The 15,319-nt window shown below is 42.9% G+C and overlaps 1 non-coding gene across 1 annotated transcript; it reads right to left on the reverse strand.

Moving 5' to 3' along the window:
* Window positions 1-13,642: 13,642 nt before the first annotated feature.
* On the reverse strand, window positions 13,643-13,726 carry TRNAL-UAA (transfer RNA leucine (anticodon UAA)). The gene has a single exon. It is a non-coding gene; the product is annotated as a tRNA-Leu (tRNA).
* Window positions 13,727-15,319: the final 1,593 nt, after the last annotated feature.

The raw sequence follows: 15,319 nt of genomic DNA on the forward strand, positions 1-15,319 counted from the left end.
CATCAGGTCCAAGATCCAATACTGCTCATCCTAGGTTTCAGCAAAGTAAATTTTGGTGGGAAATTCTAAATTTGTCCAAGAAAAAAGCCAGCAAGTATTTTTTGATGGGTCAATTTAAGAACAAATGGCAGTTATTAACAGCTGTTCGAGTGTTTGGGATATTGGAATAATCCCTGGCATTAATGCATTAGTGGTCAGAGTGCGGAAGAAACAAAGGTGCATGATAAATTGCATTTATCACATGACAGACTTATCACCACCCCATGTCACGCTCTTCATATCACCACTCCGTGCAGTGCCCACATAAGTCATGGAAGTTATTTAATTATTCTCATACGCACTATGCTATTAAAGCTGGACGCGATGCCGATATCATTATCAATCTATATGTGGTTAGGGCCTTGTATGTTCACAGTTTGAAATTTTTAATAAAAGATACACTGCTATGTACAATAGATTAGATATTGTTAAAAGCAACTTTACATCTGAGCTTCTCTTCTTCCCAGCTACACAGAGGCAACTTTACATCTGAGCTTCTTTTCTTCCCAGTTACAAGGGACCTGAGCTCATAGAAGCAGGTCTTTGCCCAAATAGAGAAGTTTACCTTCTTTCAACCTTGTGCCACCTCAGATCCTACTTGGCAACCTATCCTACCTGCTTCCCCACACTGAGAAATCAGTGTAATCTAGTGACACAGCAAGATCACAAAGGCCTAGCCTTGTAAGGGAAAACGCCTCCATGGTAGCCTCTCATTCCTATCAGGTCTCCCCTTTGCCATCCAGGTATTAAAATGTGTGCCCAGATAGCCTGGTGATGCATGCAGTATTAGAACCTGAATAGAATGGAATTTGCTATCAATAAAAGAAGACAATAATAGAGATGTTAAACTCATAAGCATTTTATTCATCAAAGGCCAGGTTCCAACAGTTATGATAAGTAGCACCTTACTCCACAAACCGCTACCATTGACGCCAGTGGGACTATGGCACTGTTTATATAGTAAGATGTTTCATACTGTGAGTAAGAGTGGCAGGACTTGCCCCACTGCATATTCTTTGTATGCGATCTCCTGACCCAGGAATTCTACCCAATATCTGCAGTGGTCTAATTTGATCACAAAACCAGAATCACTGGTATACTCGTGAAAAAGCTGCTGGTGATTCAAAGGGCAGTTTGTGTCTGGCTCATAAATATTGCTAATCAAGATTGAATATATTTTTCCACCACAAACTTTCAGTAACAATCACAGATATGGTCAATCTCAGAATCGGAACTGCTAATAATTTGGTCCTAGCACTACCATGTATGATCTCCTTTTTATAGTTGTCGTTCCAACAAAGAAGGAAATGAAGTTCACGGCTTTCTATTGATCCTAACTGTTGAGATGAGCAGAGTTGAGAGATGATCTTCTGGGGATATCGGAATCACTTTGATAAGATCTTATGCTCTTATAAATCCCTGTATTACTTTAATTCAGAGAGGTTAAATGTAATTTGTAGGAATCCTATTTATTTTAGCCGATCTCACTAAACTATTAACACACAGGTGAGAGACCATAAAACTGCCAACTGTACTTTAACTCTGCTCCTCCAATTAACAATATCTGATACTACGATAGAACAGATTGGGACATAAGTCCTCTTGTGTCGTGGTATACATCGACCACTAGCTTATGTAGGTTAGGAAGAAACTTCCCTTGTGGGTAGGTTATACAACAATTATCTATAAGGGGAGAAAGAATTTTATCATGTATTATATCATCTCCAGTCTTCCATTTATCAGATGTGAACATCATGAGGTTAATATGTGCTGTCAGTCAATCAAATGAGGTACAACACACTAGCAGATCAAAGATTCAAAGCTTCAGTGTACTATATGTTGTTTACTATACAGATATATTGCTAACAGCCAATATTTTTTATCTACACAGTATGTAGATAAATGTTATGGACATATTTAGAATGTAGTTTTCCATTTCACAGTTGTATACGTTTTGAAAACCAGTAAACAGAGAAATTATATAAAGCAACCTAGAGAGATTAGAAATATGGGCAGAAAAACAACATGAGTTTCAACTTGGAAAGTGCAAATAAATATATCTGGGGACAAAATAAACCCAAAACATATATATTTAATGGGAGAGAAATACCTGATAAGCATGAATGATGAAAGAGACCTTCAGGTAAAAGTGGAAAACAAATGAACCATGAGTTTGCAATGCAATGTGACAGAAAAAAAAAAGTCAATGCATATAAGGTCTGTGTAAGTATAAGTGTCATTTCATAAAGCTAGACAGGAAGTTTCCCACCTTTACAGTGTAGTGCAATTTCATCTGTCCAGTTGGTTCCGGGAAAAGCTAATTGGGAAAAAAAATTGCATCCCACAAAATAACTTCAGGGAAGCTCTGTCTGCCAGCAACCCCACTCACCTCCTTGATTCAGCCAAGTTTTCTACACTAAGTGAGCACCAGCCAGGTACCTGTCCTCCTTCCTAGTCAACCATCACCTTAGCCAGGTCCAGCCCTTTTAACTCCTCCCTTTGGACTTGACATCTACTGCAGGTGTAGTGGGGTGGATCGGATTGAACCCTCAGATTCTCATTACTCCCTTCAAGTCCATCACATGAGAGTATTGACACTTCTGTGGTATCAATACACAAATGGAGAAACTGAGACAAAAATAATTTATTAGGGTTTAATTTACTTTTTATAACACTTGATCCTCAGCAACGTGCTGCAATGTTTATATTAACAACTCGTGTCACTTACTCTATTATTTAATTATAGTGTATTCATTTGATTACTGGGATATTTCTCTATCAGTCCTGCCGTAAATAAGAGCAATTCATGGGACTCTGAAAACTTCTTGTGGCTGAAAAGTCAATTAATCTTTTAAAATATTTAGCTCTTGAGTCTATTCTCAGACAGATGGATTCGCATCACTCCACAGCTCATAAAAACAGGCTACTGCTCATGCATGAAGTAAGTTGAGTAAGACCACTGATGTGCTGTGAAAAGCTTTATTTGGCACTGGCTGGCTAATGCAAGAACTGGAGACAGTCACAGAGAAACCCACATATTTGAAACACCTGAACTTGGGTGACGTTTGACTCGGGATCCAGACTTTGCACCTGACACTTTCTCTGGCATAGGCCAAACCAAAATCCTGGATCCAAATGCTATAGAAGTTCACATCCAAATCTGAACTTTCCTCGTTCCCTTTTAGTTGGGTTATACTGTATTCCTCTAACAGTCATTGGATGGTGGCTTTTTAAAGGGCCAGGATTGCCCTTTAAAAATCAATAGCATTGGTATCTTTAAACTTACATGACTGTTTAGACAATCACTTCATAATACTACCGCTCAACAATCTGTTCTATGAACGCCTTCACCAGCCTGTGCCCTTGATTCTTCTCTCAGTAATGTGGGTGCAAAATTACCCAATCTGAGAGGGAAGTTTGGCATCAGCAGGATAAACATTGTAAAAAGTTTTACCCTTCTACTCTAACGGAGAATCTTTCATTAAATAGGATCTTGCAAAATAAATAAACATCGGTACACAGGCTGGAGGCCAGAAGGACATGTTTCTATTTATATGATTTTAATAAAAGATATATTTTAAGTTAAATCCCTGGGTGAGCTATCTAACATAGAAAATGCAGCACAAGAAAGTTGTGAATGAGTCTGTACATGAAAGCTTTGCAAAACATGGTGCTTTCAGTTCACAAGGAATCTTATGCCCTTTTTATTTTATTTTATTTTTTTTTTTGCAGATCAGTTTACATGGAACATAACAAAGAAACATCAGAATTGCCAGACTGGATCAGACCACTGGTCCATCTAGTCCAGTGTCCTGTCTCTGACAGTGGACAGCATCAAATACTCCTGAGAAGGGTGCAATGAACACCTGAGTTGGTAGATGCAGGATCATCTTTTCCCCTTGTAATATTCTCAGACTAAGCCCTAGTAGTTAGACTGGTTTAACCCCTGAATCATGATTTTGTTTCTCTCTTCCAAAAATTTTCTTTTAGATACTATAACAGTGGAAATTCTCATTATCTATATGTGTCCAATCCCTCTTAGAACCTTGCAAAATCCTTGGCCTCAATATCCCATAGCAATGAGTTCCACAGTGTAATTACACATTGTGTGTAAATATATTTTCTTGATCAGTTTTTAATTTGCCACTTTCAGTTTCGTTGAATATCCCCTTGTTCTTATGAGACAGGGAGGACAGGATTCCTGACCTACCTTCTCTAGACCATTAATATTTGATATGCTTTTATCATACCCCTTCTTATTTATCTCTTTTCTAAGGTCCCTTTCTAATCCCGCTTCAAAAAGAGTTTTGCTAATGTCCTTGATCATTCTCGTCACCTTTCTCTGAACCTTCTCCAAAACCCATTTTTGACGTGGGGTTGTGACTGGTACTGCACACAGCATCCCAGCTGAGGGCCAACTTTTTATTTTTGTCCATATTTTTCTTTGATTATCCCCCCCCGCATTTTTCCAACAAACCTAAATACATTTTTTAATTAAAATGGAACTTTACATTTAATTAAAAGCCTAGCTTTCATAGAAGAATTTATTTTCTTTCTCAAATAAACATAAGGGGTTATGATATTTTGCAACTTGAAGTATAGCAGGAGCCAGTATCTTCCCACTAATTCCAGGCAGACATTTCCTTAGGATCACCTGCTATTTAAAGTGTTTCATTTGCTGCATGGTACAAGCAGAAGCCTCATCAAAACTGTGAATTTCAGATAAGCTTTTATCAGACTCTTGCTGTAACCATCTCGGAAATGAGCTGTCATCAGCAAATTTAATCTGCCTCTGACTGCTTTAATTGTTAGCACCTTCCCTGCCAAATCCTTGAGGTGGAAAGTTTTGTTAAGACTTTTAATTCACTCAGAAGAGATTGCACTTTTTTTTTCCTTCATATTTACAACCGATACAGTTAAACCTGTAGAGAACCTTGATTGAATACTTGAATTATGGAAACACAGTTGCATCCGTACTAGTTTAATACTGGGGTTAGAATGTGCAGCTGTGAGAGCTTTGGAAAACCCTGCCTCAGAAATAAAGATCTTGTAGATATTTTATTTTTATTTGGCATGGAAAGTGCGACTAAATAGAAAGGGATTAGCTCTGATCTTGTGTGTCCTAGAATTGTATTGGTTTTCTTCACATAATCGCAATAGGCCAGATCCTTGTCCTAACCTTTGGAGCCTACAGACGTGAGGAAAGATGGGCCTGTGCAATGCATGGGGAGAGTTCATCACCAGCTTTGTGGATCTAGTCTTTAGTGCCTGATCTTACTTCACTGAAGTGAATGGGAGATTTACAATTCACTGTGATGGGGCAGGCTCAAGCCCTTAATCTCTCTATAATTTACCTTAATCACCTAAAAATGAGGAACTGAGGCTGAGAGAGATTTCTTTCCTCCCAGGGGTGTTGTGAGGGTAAATTCCTAAGTATTTGTGTGACACTCAGTTCTTCCTCTTATAGCTAAGTGTGTAAACAGTGGTCAGCTTCCTCAGACCTCTGTTTCTCAGACCCAATAGACGGCCCTTGGCAGGGAGCTGTAGCTGAGCCGTGTGTGTGTGTGTGTGTTTGTTAGTTGGTGTTGGTCCTGCTTTGAGCAGGGAATTGGACTAAATGACCTCTTGAGGTCTCTTCCAACCCTAATCTTCCGTGATTCTATGATCCTATGAATTCACAGCCAAGAAGTTATTTGCTGGATTGTGCCTCTTTGTATTCATTATCGAAACTGCTGGGAAACTTCATTGTGGTTCTCATGTTCCTACATTAAGATCTTGCAAACAGTTCATTGCAAATGTTATTTACCTGAACTTCACAAGCTGTATGGCTCTGGTTAGTTATGCCAATCATGTGATATTGCTTCTGTTCCCTGATTGCATGGATTATAGAAGTAACTAATGTGGCACAAATTTGAAGTTCCTTTGGCAAATATTTGGTCATCCAAGTTTGAAATGTGCCTTTGCACTTATACTAATAAAGTTCAAATGCTTGATTATTCAAGGAAACTGCACAGAAGGGTAGTGGATATAGTCTAACCAAAATTATCTTTCTGCTTTGACTAAATAAGAACATAAGAATGGCCACACTGGGTCAGACCAAAGGTCCCCCCAGCCCAGTATCCTGTCTGCCAACAGTGACCAATGCCAGGTGCCCCAGAGGGAGTGAACCTAACAGGTGATCTCTCTCCTGCCATCCATCTTTTCCATGTTTGCTCATATGTTATTTTTTTCAAATAGGTGTTATGCCTAGAGCTGGTTTAAAAAAAGAATGAAAAAATAGTTTTTTTCAAAGAAACCAAGTTTTAAAGTTAAAATTGTGTTCCCATCTTTTATTTTATTTTTGAATTAAATCAAAATGAAAAATTTTGCTTCATCTTGAATGGAAAATTTCCCCTTTGTTTCAAATTTGAAAAAAAATGTTCCCGTTTAGAAAAAGGAAACAAAATGACAATTTTCAGTTTGAATTGATGTGAATTGGAAGTTTTTATTCAGAATCATATTGGGTTGTTCTGTTTGTTGTTTTTATAATTCCAAGATTTTTTTTCTATGGAATTAAAGCTTTTATTTCATTGGAAATTTTTCACAGAAAATGTTTTTTGAAGGACTATCTGGCACCACTGAAGTCAATAGGAATTTTCCTGTCAAGTCCAGAGGGGGGCTAACAACCTGACTAGTTTTAAGATGGAGCTTCATACTTTTATGAACAGGATTATATAATGGGTCCAGTCCCTTGCTATCACTTACCAATTACCTCAGGGCACACTTCCAGGCCTGTGTCCTATTGGCTCACGGGCAGGCCCTTAACGATAAGAATTGGATGGTACAGAATTTCATGCCCAGCAGAAATACTGTGTTCTTTATAACTAGGACTTATTTCCCTTCTTTACTGATTGGAACCATGTGTCACCAAATGTTTGGATGTCTGAACTATAGCAGAATCTTTCAGTGTTTGCAATAGGGAATTAAAAACCCGAACAATCTGTAGAAAAGATATGACTATATCAACAAGTCACCATTTTATAAATATGGTCACATGCTACTTGGTTTCTGGGAACGTACCAATATTGAGACAAACAATTCAGGCAAACCAAGGCACTCTAGACTCAGCTGAGAAAGTGGAATAAAGTCCAGTACAAAACTTCATGAAATCATGGAAGCATCAACAGCTAATAAAGTCCCAAAGGAAGTCAAGTCCAACCATCAGTTTTAGCAAACTCTGAAAATTCCCAGAATAGATAACTGGGAGTTAACAGAAGAATGATGGATGTTTATCTTGCATGAGACGGTGGCAAGTAAGGATTGGTGATATCATTACAATCTGTTATTTATATCTGTATATTTAGGTTTGGAAGGATTAGATTTATTTGGAAGTGTCAGGTAATGTCAATTTCACTGTACACACACAAACCAAAGACAAAAAACTTCCATCAATAATTATCAAAATTTACAGATGGGCAAAGTAAGAAAACTGCTTCTTGAGAACGTAATTTCATTTTAAGAATATTTACTTTGTATCTTTTGACATGTGATGTTGACAATTTGTGTTTTAACAATTTTAAAACTTTAACTTTTTGAATCTCAGCCTCAATAGCGATCAATATTATCCATCAAAACTTTTTAAAAATTAAAAATCTGCCAAGCCTATGTGTATTAAAATAAATATTGACTGGAGACCTGGAGGATGTACGTATAGAGGCTTATTCAAAGCCCACAGTAGTCCACTGACCTCAGTAGGCCATGGATCAGGCCCATAGCACCTATCTCTGTTTCCTCCCTCCCCCATTCCTCCTGTCATGTTTGTCACAGTAGTTGTCTACATTTGGGCTGTAAACTCTTTGGCTCTGACTCCGGATAAGGCACTCTCTTACTAGGTGTACACATCCCAGAACAATAGAGCCTGAGCGATTTGAAGCTTTTTCCTTCCTGGAATGGAAGAAGAGAGAATAACTAATGAAAGCAGACAGAGCTGAACAAGGGACATGCACATGAAGGTTGGAGAAATTATTCTACCTTGTGATAGGGTCTGTAAGGCCTTCTTTGCCTCCTGCTGGAGGTGTTGGCGCTCCACCACCCCATCTCAAGGAAAACCCTCTCTGGCTAGGCTACCAACAAGACACAGTCCTCCAAAGGCCTAGAAGGACCAGCAGTAGTCATTGACCAATCAGGAGCCATCAGATCAGTTAAGAAGGCTTGCCTGCTTCTGCTGAGGGACAGTGTGGAGTGAGACTAGGATAGAGGGGGAGCTCCTCAGTGCAAGCCCAGGGCCAGGTCAGGGGCATGGCTCCAAGTGCTGCCACTAAGGGCTTGCCTTTGAGGTTTGCTTGTTCAAAAATGCAGACAGCAAGATTCTGAGTTGGTTCTTTTTATTTAACTGGGTAGACATTGCCACCAAGCTTACAGCACAGGCTGCCCTGCTCTGAACAGGCTTCTGAAACTTGTAGAACATGAAAGGGAGCCCCCACAGATCCACTCTTGGCCCTGCAGGGGATGCCAGGGAACAGCCCCAGCTGTGGTATACCATATACACTTACTAGCTGAATGCATGGTTGGTGTAGGAAGTCGAAACACCAATGGATTCAAGAGCCTGGCATGTTTAAATCTCTAGGGAGAAAGTGGGTGAGGAATGACAATGGGGGCGGGGCTATATTCTTGCCTATACTATGGTCCCTTTGCTTACACTGGCTGTAGAAAGGGGCTGTAGTAGACTTACCATCCTGGAATGCCCCTTTTCTTGCTGTTTTAGATGCACTCCTGTGGTTGAGACCTGTCCTGCCAGCCACATAACCAGCCAGATAACCCCTCCACCAGCATAAAAGCCAGTATAGAAAACCCCAAATGATCATCTGCCTCTTCTGGAATTTCCTTTCCATCCATCTCTCCAACAAAAATAGAGTCTAAACCATAAGAATCCACCACAACCCTCTGTAAAATGGTTCAATGGTTAATTACCTCACTGTTAAAAATGCATACTTTACTTTTAGTTTGAATTTGTCTGTGGGCCTCAAAGGTGCCCAAACCAGGTAGTGGAAGATTGCTCCAGTGTGAAATGGCATTCATTCCCTCTACACCCTCCTCATACAGTGGAGAAAGGGGCAAGAGTAGATGTTCCTAGGCCTTCTGAAGGGAGAGGTTGGGAATCAAGCTCAGAACCAAGATACAGATTCTGATGCACACTCACGGAGAACCAGATCTCTAGCTGACGTAAATTGGTCTGGCCTCATTTAAGTAACTGATTTACTTCAGCTGGGCCTCAGTCTGGTTATAATACCATTTAACCACTGGACCGATGCCCTAAAGACACATTTTCTAGATTCTAAGATCATATTGCAAACAGGGAGAGTGAAAAGAAATAAACCTCATAGAAACAATTATTTGACAGTCATTTTTCAACAAAATATTAATCTAAGAATTTCAGCTCTCTATTTTTAAAGACCTCCTGGCTGCCGATGACTTATTCACCATAACAAACAGTCCTTAGCATCTTAATTCTATTCTTTTCTTTCTCAAGTCCCATCTTCCAGGAAAATTTTTGCTCTAGACAATGCAACTCAAAAGTTTTCATGTGTCTCCTTGACAGATGCAAACATTATTCCCATTGTGTCCTCACTGAATGAAAAATTGAAAGTGCAGAGCTGGCACAGGGAAGATTGACTGGATTCTAAATGAACGTTCTGTTACTAATGTAAAACTAGAGGGAACAGAGACCAGTAATGAAGTGAAATACAAGGTTAAGTATTGGAAACCAATTAGCTAGTTCATCACTGACAACTCTTTGATGGCCTGAACTGCTTCCAGAAAGATAAGGGTATATTGTTTAAAAAAACAATTAAAGCTCAAGTCAGATTCGCATACAATTATTTCATATTCACATGCAAATCCAAAGGGATGGATACACTCAAAATACTAATACTATATATGTGCGTCGCTGTAGAGCGTGAGTCTCCTCTTGCTTGCACTACTGCAAATCAGGAGTAAATCCACTGATGTCCACAATGGAGTGTGAATGAAAGGGTAATAGGGCCCCCTCTCACTATCCTGATTAATATCTCACACTGGTTTTACACCAGTATGACTCCATTGATTTCAGTGGAGTTTTCCTGATTTACACTGATGTAGATGAGTGGAGAATCAAGCCCAGAAACCAGGTGGTAGATTCTCTGCCTTGCTCTGTTCCTTTTCTGCTGCTCTGGCAGTGGAATGGGAGTAGAGACTGGCAGCAAGTCCCCTTCTGGGGATTCCTCCGGCATTGGGGCATCCCCAACAAGCATACAGCTGGTGGAATTGGCTCCTATGCCACCAGCCTTACAGCCCCGGTGCAGGGGCTAGGGAAAGGAAGGGTTTTTTTTTTGAGGTGGCACATGTTAGAGTTGCACAGAGCGGGGGGTGTACAAAGAATCAGTTGGACATTTAAAGTTGGAGGTGAGAGCAGCCTGTATCCCTGTCGTCATCCCTGCTTGATCCTGGAGATATTTGGACAGATATCCCAACAGGAGTTAATGCTGCCTTGGGCTAATGTGAATCCTGCTGGCTAATTGCCTGAGGCAGCATTGTCTCCTGCAGAGGCCCTACCCGGGCTGAGCCATGGGGGTGCCCATCCCAACAGTTGCCTGGATTCTGTTCTCTGTGAAGTCAATGGGAGTTGCACTTATTTGCAGCAGGGCTGAATTTCTTCTCATGGCTTTGAGAAGCCACATCCAAGATAATGTAATGTGATAACTAAATAATTTTTTGGGGGGGTGAGGAGGATGGTCATGAGAATAGCACTGTCATGAAACAAGGTCATGAATTTATTCCGTAGAACTGAGGAAGTACAGGAGAGCGACCAGTCGGGTTGGGATCTTTTTATTGTCACTATTACCAGTCAAGATTCTGACACTCTAACTCACATTCATCTCTGTTTTCTAACACCAAGGTTGGATAGGGCCAAGGTTATGAGCAGTTCTTGTGTATTTTGTTGGTTTCTTGGCTTAAGTATCTGGAGTACCAGACACTTCAAGTCTTAGTATCCCCCTTTCTATTTGTTACCCATTGAGGGTACACAGTTAAACCACAAGAAGGCTTGATGGGGGCTTTGGGTTTCTGGACTTGTTGAGATCCACATCTCTTGCTTCCTTCCTAGAGCCCGTGAGCGGGTGGGAAAAAGCAGGAAAATGGGTAGCCTTATCTCCAACTCTTAACGAGCTGGCCAGAGTAGATGAGCTACCACACAATGGGGCCATAGTAATTTACTCCTGGCATAGGCCAGCGGTAAATTATTGCCTCTGGGAGCAAATTGGAACCAGAGGTATTTCTGAGGGCCTATCTACACTAAAAAAAATGTGCTTGTACAACTTGTTGGCCTAAAGCTGCCATCATGGGTGGAGCCCCCCTTTGGGGAGTCTAGCCCCCCAGTTCCCCTCCTTCCACCTGAGATGCCCCACCTCAGCGAGAGCCCCAAGCCTTGATCCCCCCACAGCCTGAGGATTCCCGGGCCAGCTGGAGCCCTCCCCATCCATGCCACACCTCCCCTCCTGAGACCCCAAGCTGTCCTGTGAGAAAAGCTTCTCTCTTCCCCAAGAACCTGAGCTTTTGATATGCGTCATCCAGGTTCCAGGGCAGTTGAGGAGATTACTGAGATTAAATCCAGGAAGCTGAGTAATACATGCAGCCTCCTCAGACGCCCCGGAAACTGCATGGCGCATAATAATAAGCAAAAACTTCCCCTGCAAACCCCGCAACCGGTGGCTGCAGCATATGTCAATGCACAGTGTGGTGCACTATGCATAGGTATCCCAGGGTGCAGCTCTCCACCATCCAGTGCCCTGTCCTTTGGGAAGCTTTGGCAATCATGGTGGAGCAGAAATGAGTCACGTGGGGGTTATTGGGATTGCAGGGTCAAGTTCCCACCATGCAACTTTCTCCACACCCATAATCATAAAATCATAGAATATCAGGGTTGGAAGGGACCTCAGGAGGTCATCGACTCCAACCCCCTGCTCAAAGCAGGACTGATCCCCAACTAAATCATCCCAGCCAGGGCTTTGTCAAGCCAGGCCTTAAAAACCTCTAAGGAAGGAGATTCCACCACCTCCCTTGGTAACCCATTCCAGTGCTTCACCACCCTCCCAATGAAATAGTGTTTTCTAATATCCAACCTAGACCTCTCCCACTGCAACTTGAGACCATTACTCCTTGTTCTGTCATCTGCCACCACTGAAATCAGCTGAGCTCAATCCCCCTTCAGGTAGTTGAAGGCTACTATCAAATCCCCCCTCACTCTTCTCTTCTGCAGACTAAATAACTCCAGTTCCCTCAGCCTCTCCTCATAAGTCATGTGTCCCAGCCCCCTGATCATTTTTGTTGCCCTCCGCTGGACTCTCTCCAATTTGTCCACATCCTTTCTGCAGTGGGGAGCCCAAAACTGGATGCAATACTTCAGATGGGGCCTCACTGGTGCCGAATAGAGGTAATAAATCACTTCCCCCGATCTGCTGGCAATGTTGCTACTAATGCAGCCCAATATGCCGTTAGCCTTCTTGGTGACAAAGGCACACTGCTACTCATATCCGGGTTCTCATCCACTGTAATGTCCAGGTCCTTTTCTGCAGAACTGCTTCTTAGCCAGTTGGTCCCCAGCCTGTAGCGGTGCATGGGATTCGTCCATCCTAAGTGCAGGACTCTGCACTTGTCCTTTAGAACTTCATCAGACTCCTTTTGGCCCAATCCTCCAATGTTTCTAGGTCACTCTGGACCCTATCTCTACCCTCTAGTGTATCTACCTCTCCCCCCAGCTTAGTGTCATCCACAAAATTTCTGAGGATGCAATCTATCCCATTATCCAGATCATAAATAAAGATGTTGAACAAAACTGGCCCCAGGGGCACTCCGCTTGATACTGGCTGCCAACTAGACATTGAGCAGTTGATCACTACCTGTTCAGCCCAACGATCTAGCCAACTTGCTATCCACCCTATAGTCCATTCATCCAATCCATATGTTTTTAACTTGTTGGCAAAATTACTGTGGGAGACCAAATCAAAAGCTTTGCTAAAGTCAAGATATATCACGTCCACCACCATCCCCATCTCTGCAGAGCCAGTTATCTCATCATAGAATACAATCAGGTTGGTCAGGCATGACTTACCCTTGGTGAATCCATGTTGACTGTTCCTGATAACTTTACTTTCCTCCAAGTGCTTCAAAATTTGCATGTCAAGCTTTTCTAAATAGTCCTCAACCTGTTCTTTCATCTCTATCCCATAATTTTCACACCTATTTTAAAAATCCTACAGTAATCTGCACAGCGCTGCACTACTGTTATAGCACTGAAAGCACAGGACACATGGTCCTGAGGTATTTGCAGAACTTCAACAGGAGCTTCATGGAACATGACGATTTTCTCGGTGAGATGTGCTCTTCCAGGGGTAATGGTGATTTGCTTGATGTTGGGCTTTTGGTTTGGTAAACCAGGGTCGTGAGTTCAAACCTTGCAGGAGCAGGTTTGCAGACTCATTTGTCTTGTCCAGAGGTGGATGGTGGGAGGAAGCTTCCCTTATAACGACTTTGCCGTGGCAAAGAAATAAAAGCCAGCTGTCTAGAACGCCCAGGTAGGAGAGCAGCATTTTACCAGAAGTGGGGATCAAACCCACGCAGACAAATGTCCATTGGAATTTTAAGTCCAACACCTTAACCTCTTGGCCATCCTGGTGGGTGCTACAAGCCCTCCCCAGCAGAAGAATGAATTCTTGGGATGTCGTCAACGAGCCCACTGCCTTGAGCACGTGACTAGGGCAAGCACAGCATCACTTAGGTCGGCATTGGAGCAGAGGGAAGCCAACTTGTGGCCTGGCTCCATAGCTCAGGGGTTAGCTCACTGGTCTTGTAAACCAGGGGTCGTGAATTTAAAGTTCACTGGGGCCTGAGCAGCAGTTTCTGACAGGGCCTGTTGTTCCCCAGCAGTGGAGTGCTCCCCTTTCCTTAGGTTTTTATTAGTTTTTGGGAGGGGTGCAGCAGGGGTGGGTGCCAGAGGGCTTTATTAAAGAGAAGCAGCAGCCTAAATTATTATACCATATTATATATGTTCAAAGGTAGCAGCAGCAAAAGGGGCCTAGCAGAAGTGAGATTCGGACCCACACAGGCTCATGCCCATTGTGGCTTGAGCCCAACACCTTAATCGCTTGGCCATTCGGTGAGCAGGCAAGAGCAGCCCAACCGCTACACCCACAAACATCTTGGGCGTGCTACGGCGCTCTGGCTTTGGATAACTACCCAGCACTCCTGTGTCTCAAATGGGTTCACAGAATGCTATGCTTGATTAGGAAACTGTCTCTCTGCGTGTAGCTGGCTAGCTGCTAGCAGCTTGCAGTGCACGGGAGGTGAAATTGGACCCCCTCAGTCAGAATTTGGGAAAAATCTCCAAATCCAAAGCAAAGACATCGGGTGCCACTGGTCCTGTGAGGGAGTGCTCCTGCTGCTCATAGCAGCATTCCGGGCTTGGGGGACTGCCTATGACCCAGGGGTTGGGAGGATGGGGTCCCAGGCCCCCTATCTCCAAGGCAACAAATTAGCTTCCAGAGGCTCACTGTGGAGCCTCACTTGATCTCCCACAACTCAAATATTAAGACTTCCGCCATTGCTTCTGTTGGTGGGGGACAGTCCGGCTGGAAAGAACTGTGGCCACCAGGTCATCCCATTGGGTGCAATGGACCCGGTTCTCCCAACCTCAACCCCGTGCTGAGTACACCTCTGCCATGCGCTGAGGGCACCTTTGCCATCCCGCTGAAGTGCCACCTGGAGCAGAGCTGTTGAGGAAAGGGAGAGAGTCTTGGGGCAAGCGTCCACTTTCCATAGGGGGCAGCCAGATGGCTGCTCTGTTCTGCACAAAACCCTGATCCAGAGCGAGGTCTCCTACAAAGGCTTTAGAGCCAGCTTCCCCAGGAACATGAGGTGCACTCTGGGTGCGTGCTGGCTCCCTTCCGGCCACGCTACGCTCCCAAAATGAAGGGATCTCCGCACCCGGCCTGGTGCATGACAGTGCAGCACCCGGCCTTGTTCTATGGCAGTGGTCTTGGAAAGTGGGGGCCCCGAGGCAGGGGGCCTAGCAAAATCATACTTCTGATTGTCTTTTGTGCCACAAAATTAAAAATTTTGCACACTATATTTCAAATTTCTGCATAATTCTGCAAATTTTATTTGTCAAATAAATTTGGAGGCTTCAGCATGCAATCAGGGAGCACAGGCCACCGGTTGCACAGATGTGGGAAATCACTGTGAGGCTCCCCCCACCCCCAGACATGGACTC

Source organism: Lepidochelys kempii, chromosome 5 (genome assembly GCF_965140265.1).
Source record: "Lepidochelys kempii isolate rLepKem1 chromosome 5, rLepKem1.hap2, whole genome shotgun sequence".
NCBI lineage: Eukaryota > Metazoa > Chordata > Testudines > Cheloniidae > Lepidochelys > Lepidochelys kempii.